The sequence below is a fragment of the Saimiri boliviensis genome, chromosome 2 (genome assembly GCF_048565385.1).
Source record: "Saimiri boliviensis isolate mSaiBol1 chromosome 2, mSaiBol1.pri, whole genome shotgun sequence".
Lineage (NCBI taxonomy): Eukaryota > Metazoa > Chordata > Mammalia > Primates > Cebidae > Saimiri > Saimiri boliviensis.
In genome coordinates this window covers 185666110-185678043 of record NC_133450.1, presented here as the reverse complement: position 1 = coordinate 185678043, position 11934 = coordinate 185666110, and positions in this window count along the sequence as shown.

Genomic DNA, 11934 nt, shown 5'->3' with positions numbered 1-11934 from the left:
TTTTTTTTTTGAGACGGAGTTTCGCTCTTGTCACCCAGGCTGGAGTGCAATGGCGCGATCTCGGCTCACCGCAACCTCCGCCTCCTGGGTTCAGGCAATCCTCCTGCCTCAGCCTCCGGAGTAGCTGGGATTACAGGCACGCACCACCATGCCCAGCTAATTTTTTGTATTTTTAGTAGAGACGGGGTTTCACCATGTTGACCAGGATGGTCTTGATCTCTCGACCTCGTGATCCGCCCGCCTCGGCCTCCCAAAGTGCTGGGATTACAGGCTTGAGCCACCGCGCCCGGCTAAACATAAATTTCTTTTGCATACATATTTCTCTAATTTATTTAGAGCAGTGTTTTTCAGCTCTGTCTGCAGATTGGATTTTCATAGGGGAGAATTTACAAATACAGATGCTGAGTTTCACTCATGAATTCACCATTCATGTATTTAGTAAGAGTTTAATGAGCAGCTAAGTGCCATGCTCCATGCTGAGTGCTTGGATATGGCAGAGAGTGAGTCAGATGCAGTTCCTGTGTTCCAGAAGCTTTGGTTAAGTGGAGCGACAGTACTAACCAAGCAGCAGCATTGTATCACTGCTGGAGTGAGTCCCGAAAACGACACGTGCTCCGTTCTGTGAGAGGATCCAAGAGTGACCTATCCATCTGAGATCAGAGATGCCAAGAAGTGAGCAGGCAGGACAGGCTGTAGCCAAGTGGAACAGTGCTGCAAGCAGAGGAAACAGAATGTGTGAGAGCCCTGAGGTAAGAAGCAGCTAGTCACATCTGAAGAACAGAAGCCATGTAGGTAAGGTGGGGTCAGGGAGCCAGAGAGGGGCATTCGGGGAGTCTGAAATGGTCAGTGGGGGCTAAATCAGCCTTGATCTCTGCTCGCGTGCCTCACATCCCAATAACCTCTAGCAGTGGAATCCCAGGCATTGACCCTTCAGCCTTGTTTGCCTTTCCATGGAGGGTCCAGGTTCTGCTTCCTACGTAGCTGTTGAATCCATCCCTGCCCCTCTACACCCCCACCCTACGCTATTCCTGGCCACCATTGTCTCCACCCTGGCCACCTCAGTAGTGTCCTGACTCATATCCCTGGCTCTCCAACTGCCGTTCCAAATTACTCTGTACACAGCGTCCAGGACAAGCTTCCTAAAGAGCAATGCTGACCAGGTCATCTTGCCCAAAATACTATAATGGTGTCCACTGCCAACAGAAAGAAGCAAAATCTTAGCCTGGTGTTCACCCCCCTTCAACATCTGATTCCAACCTATCTTTCCAACAAAGAAATATAAGAATAAACACATGACATGTGGTGTGGAAGAGAAATCAGGTGGCCTAAGAGGAGAGTGACAAAGGAGAGGCTTTTAGTTTATTTTTGAGTTGGAGTTCCACTCTTATCACCCAGGCTGGAGTGCAATGGTGCCTTCTCATCTCACTGCAACCCCCACCTCTTCAGTTCAAGTAATTCTACTGCCTCAGCCTCCCAAGTAGCTGGGATTACAGGTGCCTGCCACCATGCCTGGCTAATTTTTTTTGTATTTTTAGTAGAGATTGGGTTTCACCATGTTGGCCAGGCTGGTCTCGAACTCCTGACCTCAGGTGATCCTCCCACCTTGGCCTCCCAAAGTGCTGGGATTACAGGCGTAATCCACTGCGTGGATTGTGACACAGTGAGCCACTGCGTCTGGCCAGGCTTCTCTTTAAATAGTAGCAATTGATCAGAGAAGAAACGAGTCCTGCAGAGATTAGGGGGAAGAGCCTGCCAAGCAGAGGAACTGCAAGTACAAAGGCCTTGAGATGGGAACAGGCTTGGCAGCTTTAACACCAAGGAGTCCAGTATAGCCCAAGTGGAATGAACAAGGGAGTCAGTGGCAGGAGGTGAGGGCCAGGTTATACACGCAGATCCCAGCACAGCCAGCAATTTCTTAGGTGAGCTTGGGTGCATCCCTTCCCCTCTTTGGGCCTGCACATCTCCCATCTCCCATATTGGGTTCACCAATATGTACTGTCACCAGCCTGCCTCCCAGGGCAGCTGTGAGGGCCCTGGAGAGGAGAATGTGAGATGAGATGTGTGTAGCTGCTGTGATACCAAGGAAGGGGCTTAAGTGGGCATTCCTGGAAGCAGAGCAGAGGGTAAGACCTAAAAGCCCTGGGCATCTGCACAGGTACTGGAATCAATACAGTTAGGACAGAGCTTTCCTAAAACTGGGCTCAGGCAGGTAAGCTGGGCAATTCCTGCATCTCCTATCCCAGGTCAGAATGAAAACATGGGACCTGCCCCTTGGCTGGGCCAACACTCCCCAGCCTCACCCAGGAGCCTTCATGCCATCTGCTAAGATTGGACTGGTGCCCTGCTTCTCGAGGAAAACAGCCGCCACTCCTTGATGACGGCAATGCTGGATCCATCAGGTCTGAGTCATGAGTTCTGCTGATGGGTGGAGGGGACAGAGGCTTTGTTTGGCTTAACGTGGGTGAGCTGAGCTCCAGCAAACCTTGGGCCTGCCAGATGGCATGGCCAGCATGGCCAGTTTGCCTTGGACCACCTTCTCTGGTCTCCAGCTCACATCCTGCTCCACCCTTCCTCCAGCCCAAAGTGCCCCCACCTGCCTGGAAACCTGTATGAGCTACACAGGTGTGGGCAGCTTCCAGGAAACACTTGCAGACCTGTCTTGACCAAGCCAGCTCCATAGCCTGTCCTGGGCCCCTCAGCCAACTCCATGTCCCAGGTCTGGAGCCCATCTGCCCATTCCACTTGGTCCAGAGTTGTAGGGGGTCAGCAGCAGGAGGAGACTCCTTTAAGGAGAGATTTTGTCTACTTTTTTGGGATTTGACTCCAAGGAACACTCAGTGATAAAATGGGCTGAAGTCATCACTCCATGGGGGCATCCATTCTGCTGTTCAATGGGCACTTACTAAGCACCTGTTGTTGGGCAACAGCCCCTGGGACTCCAGAGATGAGTGAGACTTGGACTGAAGGAGCTTGTGGTTCATCAGTGGTGGAGAGGTGGAATGGACACTTGAGCAGATATTTATAAAATGCTTTGGTGAGAGAGCAGTGATAGAAATCATGATAGAGATATTCCTTCCACCCCATTATCCTATGGACCCTCTTCTCAACATGTCCAAAAAGTCAACTTTCCATCTTCTGTTCACCCAGAGCTGCCCTATCTCCCAGTTCCCCCATCTGGGTGGACAGCATTACCATCATCCCAGTGCCCTAGGCTAATCTGGGGACCATCCTGAACTTCTCCTTCACCTCTGTATCCCAGGAACAAATTCTTACTGATTTCACCTCCTCAACACCTCTCATATCCATCACCTCCTCTATATTTCCTCTAATTCAGCTTCTGCTACCCCTCAACTTCATTACTCATGCTGGTTCCCTGCCTCCAGTCTTTCCTCCTCCAAGCCATTCTGCTTCCAGAGCCTTCTTTCCGAAACTCAAAAATAACCACATCATCCCTCTGCCTAATATTCAATTATGGTTAGTCAATTCAACTAAAATTATTCAATCACTATTGACTCAAGCATAGAAACCAAGTTCCTTGGTTTGTATGACATGCAAGTTCCGCCCTGACTGGTCCTCTGTTGGCCTCTCCAACTTCAACTCTGGCCACTTGAGCCTTCATTCCATCAGACAGAACCACCTGCAGGCTTTCATGCCTCCAAGGCTTTTCTCACGCTGTTCTCTCTAATTGGTGTGCCCCTCTCAGGCTCTCCTCTTAGACCCTCAGCCCACTCCATTTGGGGCCCACATTTGCACAGACATCTATTCCATCAGCACCTGTAATGTTTCATGACCTTATCTTGCTCATGTGACTGTCTGTCATATTTCCTTAAAGAGAGGGACAGGGGGACATTTCATTCACTTCATATCCCCAGTGCTCTGCCCAGGGCCTGGCACGTATGTGTTGACTATGTGAATGTATCCTGCACTGGATGAAATACCAGGACAGCAAGGATCCCAGCTTCAGATGCCTGGTCTATAGACCAAGGGCTTGAGTAAGCTCCGAGGATAAGCGGGACTCTAGTGGGTCCATTGGGTCCAGCCAGTGACATCCTATGCTATGTCTATATAGGTGGGAACAGAGGTGGTACTGTATGTCAAGGACCACATTTTCTACTACCTCTTAGCCAACCTGGCTAAGACCTAAGAACTTGGTATCTCCTCTAAGACCTGAGTATGGTTCTTTATCTCCAAAAGCTACCCCAAGACATCTGCTAAACTCACAGGAAACAGCTTCGGTGCCTATCTTGCCTTGATCACCTCCAACCGTGAGGGATTATCATATAGTCCTCACTGAGGAGTACGGATGTGCAATTGAGCTGGTGTCCTGGGGCCATGTGCCATCCAAACATTTCCATTCATGGACATAACTAGTGGCTCAAGTCCTCTGAGCATACATAGAAAAGAGCTTAGAACAAAATCTCTTGATACCCCCTTCCCTTCCAGAGCTCTGATGACCTTGAGAAAAAATTACAGGTTGTCACAGCCTGGTGCAACATAACACAACTCCAGACCACTATTAATTATGATAGGATCTTTGGGTTGCAAGCAACAGAAGCAGACTTTGGCAAACTTAAGCATAGGGTCTTTGGGTTGCAAGCAACAGAAGCAGACTTTGGCAAACTTAAGCAGAAAAATAATTTTCCAGAAGGATGTGGTGTTGTCTTAGGTTGGACTCACTCAAGGGCAGACCCTGAGAAAAGCATATTAGATTCCAAGTCGTTTTCTGGGAGGCCATCCCAGGAAACGCTTGCAGGAGAGTGGGAATAAGGAAGGCAGGGAAGGGAACTAATAAAGTATGCATTGCTGAGATTACCACTGGGGAAACTGGGCCTCAATCCAACCAGAAATGGCCGGGACACTGTGTGGCACACATCTCAGAGTTATCCTTACTGAGGGGTGAAGGAATTGGGGTAAATATCCACCAACTCTCAAAGTTGCTGATTGAAGGCTGCTGGAAGAGGGACCATTAACTTCCTGGCCCTCTTGGCCAGCTCCTTTCATGTCTCTGGGCTGCTGGAGGAAGCCTTCAGGCAAAGGACTACAGGGTTGCAGATGGAAGCCACAGGGATACACAAGAATGGGGAGTGGTAAACAGTGTGCGTGGGACAGCGACAGTGCCTACAATCACAGCCGCACAAAAAAACTAGGTGACAGTCTGAAAAAAACTACACCCTGAAAGAACCAAGCTCTGAAAACCTAGAGTTACGTGTTCACTTTCTGGGTTTTTGTTTTGGAGACAGGGTCTTGCTCTGTTGCCCATACTGGAGCACAGTGGTGAGATCACAGCTCCCTGCAGCCTTGACTCAAACGATCTTTTCTCCTGAGCCTTCCAAGTAGCTAGGACCACAGGTACCCATCACCATGCCTGGCTAATTTTTTATTTTTATTTTGTAGAGACAGGGTCTTCCTATGTTGCCCAGGCCGTTCTCAAACTCCTGGGCTCAAATGATCCACCTGCCTTGGCCTCCCAAAGTGCTGGGCTTATAGGCGTGAACCATTGTGCCCAGCCCATGTCTACTTTCTGACCAGGGAAGGGAAGACATTTTGATTGACAGTCCCTTATTTATATCCAATGAAGGTAAGTAGGCCTCCAAAGAAAACTTGGGATCCTATTACCGAAGGGAGAAATGTTACTGGTCAGACAAAAGCCACAGGTGTCACTAAACCTTCCCCACATGCTGATTTTTTTTTTTTTTTTTTTTTTTTTTTTTTGAGATGGAGTTTTTGCTCTTGTTACCCAGGCTGGAGTGTAATGGCGCCATCTCGGCTCACCGCAACCTCCGCCTCCTGGGTTCAGGCAATTCTCCTGCCTCAGCCCCCTGAGTAGCTGGGATTACAGGCACGTGCCACCATGCCCAGCTAATTTATTGTATTTTTAGTAGAGACGAGGTTTCATCATGTTGACCAGGATGGTCTCGATCTCTTGACCTCGTGATCCACCCGCCTCGGCCTCCCAAAGTGCTGGGATTATAGGCTTGAGCCACCGCGCCCAGCCTGATTTTTTTTTTTAAGACGGAGTTTTGCTCTATTGCCCAGGCATGATCTCAGCTCATTGCAACCCCCGCCTCCTGGTTTCAAAGGATTCTCCCACCTTAGCCTTCCGAGTAGCTGGGATTACAGCGGGAGAGCGTGATTACAGCCACCAGGCCCACTAGTTTTTGTATTTTAAGTAGAGACAGGGTTTCACCATGCCCACATGCTGATCTTTCACCTATAGGATGAATTCACTCACAAGAGCCCAGGGCTTCATAAGGCTGGACCAACAAGGGCCTCATAATGGCTCCTAGATACAGGGGTGCTACATAAAGTAATGGCTCCTAGACTCATGTTGGGGTGCTGAGAGTGGCCTCTCCTCTCTGGGCTGTGCAGTGTCTTAGGGGTGGACCGGGAGGCCATCAGTGCCTGGGCTCTTGGACACCTTGTCTGTGTGACCTTGGGCGAGTCATTGCACCTCTGAGCCTCAGTTGCTCATCTGTAATCAGGACTACCTGATGTGGTTGTGTGGAATGTGTTCTGTTCAGCTCCAGGGAGTTCTATTCCTTTTAGATTCCATGGGCACTGCAGGGTTTACTGAGTTGGAATGGGGGCAGGTAAGATACCCAGCAGCAAAGTTCAGAGGCCACGCAACCTGCCCAAAGGATCCTGGGATGTGCTGGGGAACACCAAAGCTTTGTTCACAATCCTCCACTCTGATACTTCTCTTTGGGGCACTGTCACCATGCTCTTCTGCTTATAAACAAACTTACTCTTTGCCATTAGGGGAGGGGAGGCATGGTTGCGACTGCATTTCCTGACTTTGTGAACTAAAAAAAAACAGAGGGGATTTTTCTTCTCTCCCCACAGCCTCCTTCAGTGTATAAAAGCCCAAGAGGGCACGGCGTGGTGGCTCATGCCTGTAATCCAAGCACTTTGGAGGCCAAGGCGGGTGGATCACCTGAGGTTGGGAGTTCAAGACCAGCCTGACCAACACGGTGCAACCCCGTCTTTAAAAAATAATAAATAAATTTTAAAAAGCCCAAGAGAAGACTCTGATTGTACTGGATACGTCATGTGCTCATCTCTGGACCAATCAATGTGGCCTGGAAATTGGGCATCTATGATGGGCCAGGCTGAGGTCACACGTATCTTACTGTTGCCAAAGGAACAGGATAAAATGATTAGTGATTTGGGGGCCTGGCAAAAGGCACAACCTAAGAGCCCAAAATGCTAAATAAAGTCTTTAGTCAGTCCCAGGAGCCCTGGAAATTCTTTCCTTTCCATGATGCTCCCTTCCACATCCAAGGTGGCCCTGGTTGGTACCCACCCTCTCAAGGCAGACTCACTTCCAGGCAGGCATTTTCAGCATGCCCATGGGCAATGGTCCAAGACAGGCGAGGGAGAGGTCCGGTCATGCTTAAAGGTGCCCAGTAAATATTTGCAGTGAGTCAGTGTGTTGACAAGTGGCCTCAGGGCTTGTCAGCCCCTCCCTGATGATTGTCTCCTGCCTGGCCGTTGAGCTGCCTGAAGATCTCTGCTGCCCTCTCCCTGTGGTGGGTGTGATCTGGGCATGGTCTCCTGCCAGAGTCTCCTGCCCACCTCTTTCTCCCAGCCTTGAAGAGGGGTCCTTAGATCCACACCAGGAACTCTTAATGTGTCCAACTGCTGCTGTCCCCTCCTGTCTAGGATGCCAGGTTTCTATGAGGACTGAGAAGGGGAGAGGCTGAAGACAGGCACTGGCAAGGTGGAAAGAGCAGGGGCCAACCCTGTTTGATTGTGGCTCTGTCACTTAACCATCTGTGTGACCTCGAGTAAATTCCCTCTTTTTTTTTTTTGAGACAGGGTCTCACTCCATCACCCAGGCTGGAGTGCAGTGGTGCTATCACGGTTCACTGCAACCTCCATCTCTTGGGATCAAGGGATCTGCCCACCTCAGCCTCCTGAGTAGCTGAGGCTACAGGCATATGCCACCATGCCCAGCCAATTTTTGTAGAGATGGGGTTTTACCATGTTGGCCAGACTGGACTTGAACTCCTGAGCTCAAGCAATCCACCCACCTCAGCCTCCCACAGTGCTGGGATTACAGATGTGAGCCACTACACCTGGCCCTATTTTCCTCTTTAATAAAAGGGGGTTAAAAATAACTTCTAGTTCAGATTAATGGGATATTTTTGTTAAATGCTATAACCAAGCTTCTGGCATACTGAAAGCTCTTCCTCATGGTGCTTAAAACTTTACGTGTATTATATAAAACTCACAAAAACAATATGAGATGGGCCTTATAATTATATCCATTTTACAGATGAGAAAATTAAGGCTCAGAAAAATTAAATGACATGTTCAAAGTTTCCAGCATTGTAAGTGGCAGAGCCAGCATTCAAACCAATGTCTGATTTTAAATCCCAGACTCTTAACCAGATTCCCCTGCCCACCATAGATTCTGGTTTCAAGTATACACACTCAGAAGCGTATCCTGGCCCAGTAACTGAAATAGCAGGAGCTGAAGGAGCCGCACAATTTGAAGTGAGTTTCATGGAAAATTCTGTGGTCCAGCCATGGCAGGAAGTTGCCAGTGGACCACAAGTGGAACCTCCCTGCAGCTGGGCCGGGCTAAGGTCTAGAGGTTCCTGAATATAGACCCTCTCCAGAAGGCAATCAATCCAGAGGGCCCAAGGAGAAGGTGGGAGAAGCTGCTACTCATGCCCTACAGCACTCATAGGTTCAGCAGGCAGGACCCACGTGACCCCAGCTTGGCATCTTCCCATACACTACCCCTGGCAGTATCCATGGCCAGGCTAAGTTTAGACACAGGGTCCAAAATACTGTACCCACCCTGCCACTGACCACAGCAACCTGCACACTCCTTACCAACACTCACATAGCACCTGTGTTGTCCTTGGTACTGTTCAGAGGGTGCACTGCTCCCTTCGCAGAACCTTTCATGCCTGGCCCTGAGAGCCACCCTCACCCTCCCTTTATGATGAATGGGGTATGGCCGTGGAGTCATGGCCCTCTCCCTTCTTCTTCCCTCTCAGATTTGAAAAGAAGTCCTTAGACTCTAGCCAGAAGCTCCTCCTCCTGATGTGTCCAGCCTTAGGGTCTTCTGCTGTCCCCCCACCCAAATACCTACCTCCTTATCTCCCAAACCTATGAATACGTTACCTCACATGGCAAAAGGGATTCTTCATCTGTGATCAAAGGAAGGATCTTGAGATGTGGAGGGTATCCTGGGTTACCTGGGTGAACTTGGGCCATAAGGTTCTCATAAGAGGGAGGCGGGAGAGTCAGAAGGAGCTGTGATGATGGAAGCAGAATGGGAGTGATGTAGGCCTGGAGCCCAGGGGTGGAGACAGCCCCAAGAAGCTGGCAAGGGCAAGGGATGGTTTCTTCCCTAGGGTCCCCAGAGGGAGCGCAGGCTTGCCCCCCATTTCAGACTCTGACCCTCAAGGGGAACAGCATACACTGATGTTTGAAGTCTCTGTGTTTGTGGTAATTTGTTACTGCAGCCGTGGGACATGAATCCAGAGCTCTATGACCTTAAGTGAATTCCTCAACCCAGGAGCCCAAATTCCCTCATCTATGAAATAGGATTAATGTGTGGCCGGGTTCTGTGGCTTGAGCCTATCATCCCAGCATTTTTGGGAGGCTGAGGTGAGAGGATTGCTCGAGCCCAGGAGTTTGTGATTAACCTGGGCAATATAGCAAGACACTGTCTTGACAACACCCATTGAAAAATTAGTCAGGCATGGTAGCACATGCCTATAGTCCCAGCGACTTGGGAGGCTGGGGTGGGAGGATTAATTGAGCCCAGAGGTCGAGGCTGTAGTGAGGACCACTACACTCCTGCCTGACCTACAGAGTGAGACCCTGTTTCAAAAATGACAACAACAATAATAATGCCTACCTTGAAGTGTTGTATTAAAAAGTATATATTGGGGCTGAGCAAGATGGCTCTTGCCTGTAATCCTAGCACTTTGGAAGGCCAAGGCGGGAGGATCATTTGAGGTCAGGAGTTCGAAACCAGCCTAGCCAAAATGGTGAAACCCTGTCTCTACTAAAATTACAAAAGAATTAGCCTGGCCTGGTGGCGGGCACCTGTAATCCCAGCTACCCAGGAGGCTGAGGCAGGAGAATCGCTTGAACCCCAGAAGCGGAGGTTGCAGTGAGCCAAGATCGCACCACTGCACCCCAGCCTGGGTGACAGAGTGAGTCTCTAACTAAAAAAAAAAAAAAAAAAAAGTACATATTAAATGCCTGGCTCATGACAAAACTTAATACATGATGCTGTTATGAAAAGGAGGAAGACAGAGGTGAGGAGAAGCAGAAACAGGCACAAGAGCCTGCCCCAGTATATTCCTCTGGCACTCCAGTGGCTCCATGCCACCAATGCAAAGCATCAGCTTTGTCCTTCTGCCTTTCAGCTTTCCAGGTGTGACCAACAGTAGCCTATGTGGAAATGTGCAAGTCGCAAGCTGAGTCCTTCTTTTGTGAAGGAATTGAGCTGGTGACCTGAGAGCGCTGGTGTGTGTGTGTGTGTGTGTGTGTGTGTGTGTGTGTGTGATTTCCAATTGCCTCCAGTTTCTCCACATCCTCAACATTTTGCTTTTAACATTTTAGTGGGCGTAAAGTGATATCTCATTGTGGTTTTAGTTTGCATTTTCCTGAAGACTAATAATGGGCACTTTTTCATGTACTTAATAGCTACTTGTATATCTTCAAGTGTCAAATCACGTTTTTTTGCCTATTTAAATAAATTGGGTTGTTCATATTTTTCTTGCTGATATAAATTTATTGTTGGTGGATGTGTAAAATGATACAACTTAGGTGGAGAATTGTTTTTGGCAATTAAAAAATTACACATCCATCCATGCTATGACCTTGCAGTTTCATCCACAGTAAATAAAAAGCACATGTCTACACAAAGTCTTATTCATAAATATTCATAGAAGGTTTATTTGTATTAGATAAAAAGTGGAGATAACCCAAATGTCAGTCAGTCGGTGCACAGATAAACAACCTGTAATACAGCTATGCAGTGGAATACCACCTGGCAACAAACATGAATTAACTACTGATACATGCTACAACGTGACTGAATCTCAAAAACATTATGATTCCTGAAAGAAAGCAAACACAAAAGAGTATGCACTTTATAATTCCACATTTGTAAGTTCTACAACAGGGGAAGCTAATTTGTAGTGACAGAGACAGATCAGTTGTTGCTTTCAGGGTAGGGCATGGGGAGAGTAGGAGGGAATCTTCTGGGGTGATGAAATACTCTACATACTGCTTAGTGTGGGGATTACATTGGAGTATTCACTTATCGAAAATCATCAAATTAAGATCTATGCATATAGCTGCATGTAAATGATACCTTGTTAAAAACTGTTATGCCACAAATTTGAAATGCTACCACCAGGTGGTACTGATGCGTAATTTCCAAGAGTTCAAAAGTAAAGTTGATGCGGTGACTAAGACTCGTAAATCGTTGTATTTCTGAGAGTTCTCAAAAGCATGTGGCACTATTTTGTGGATATGTATTTTTAATTTCCAGAAATAGTATTGTGCTGGAGACCTCTTTCTGTTCCTTACTTCTTTTTTCTCCCATTCAGCATTATGGAGTTTTGGGGTTTTTCTGTTCTTGTTTGTTTTTTGTAGAGACAGGGTCTCACCATCTTGCCCAGGCTGGTCTCATACTCCTGGGCTCAAGCAACCCTCCTGCCTCAGCCTCCCAAAGTGTTAGGATTACCTGGACAGAACCGTGTATTTCTTGACCTTGTGTGCATATCCAGTTCGTTGCTTGCTACTGTGGTAGAATATTCTGTAGTGTGCTTATATCACATTTTACTTACATTCATCCCCCCGATTATATATGCATCCAGCTCTCCAGCTATCACAAAGAACTTGGTGATAAAATATCCTCTTACATGCCTCTTTATGGAGTTGTGTGAGAATCTC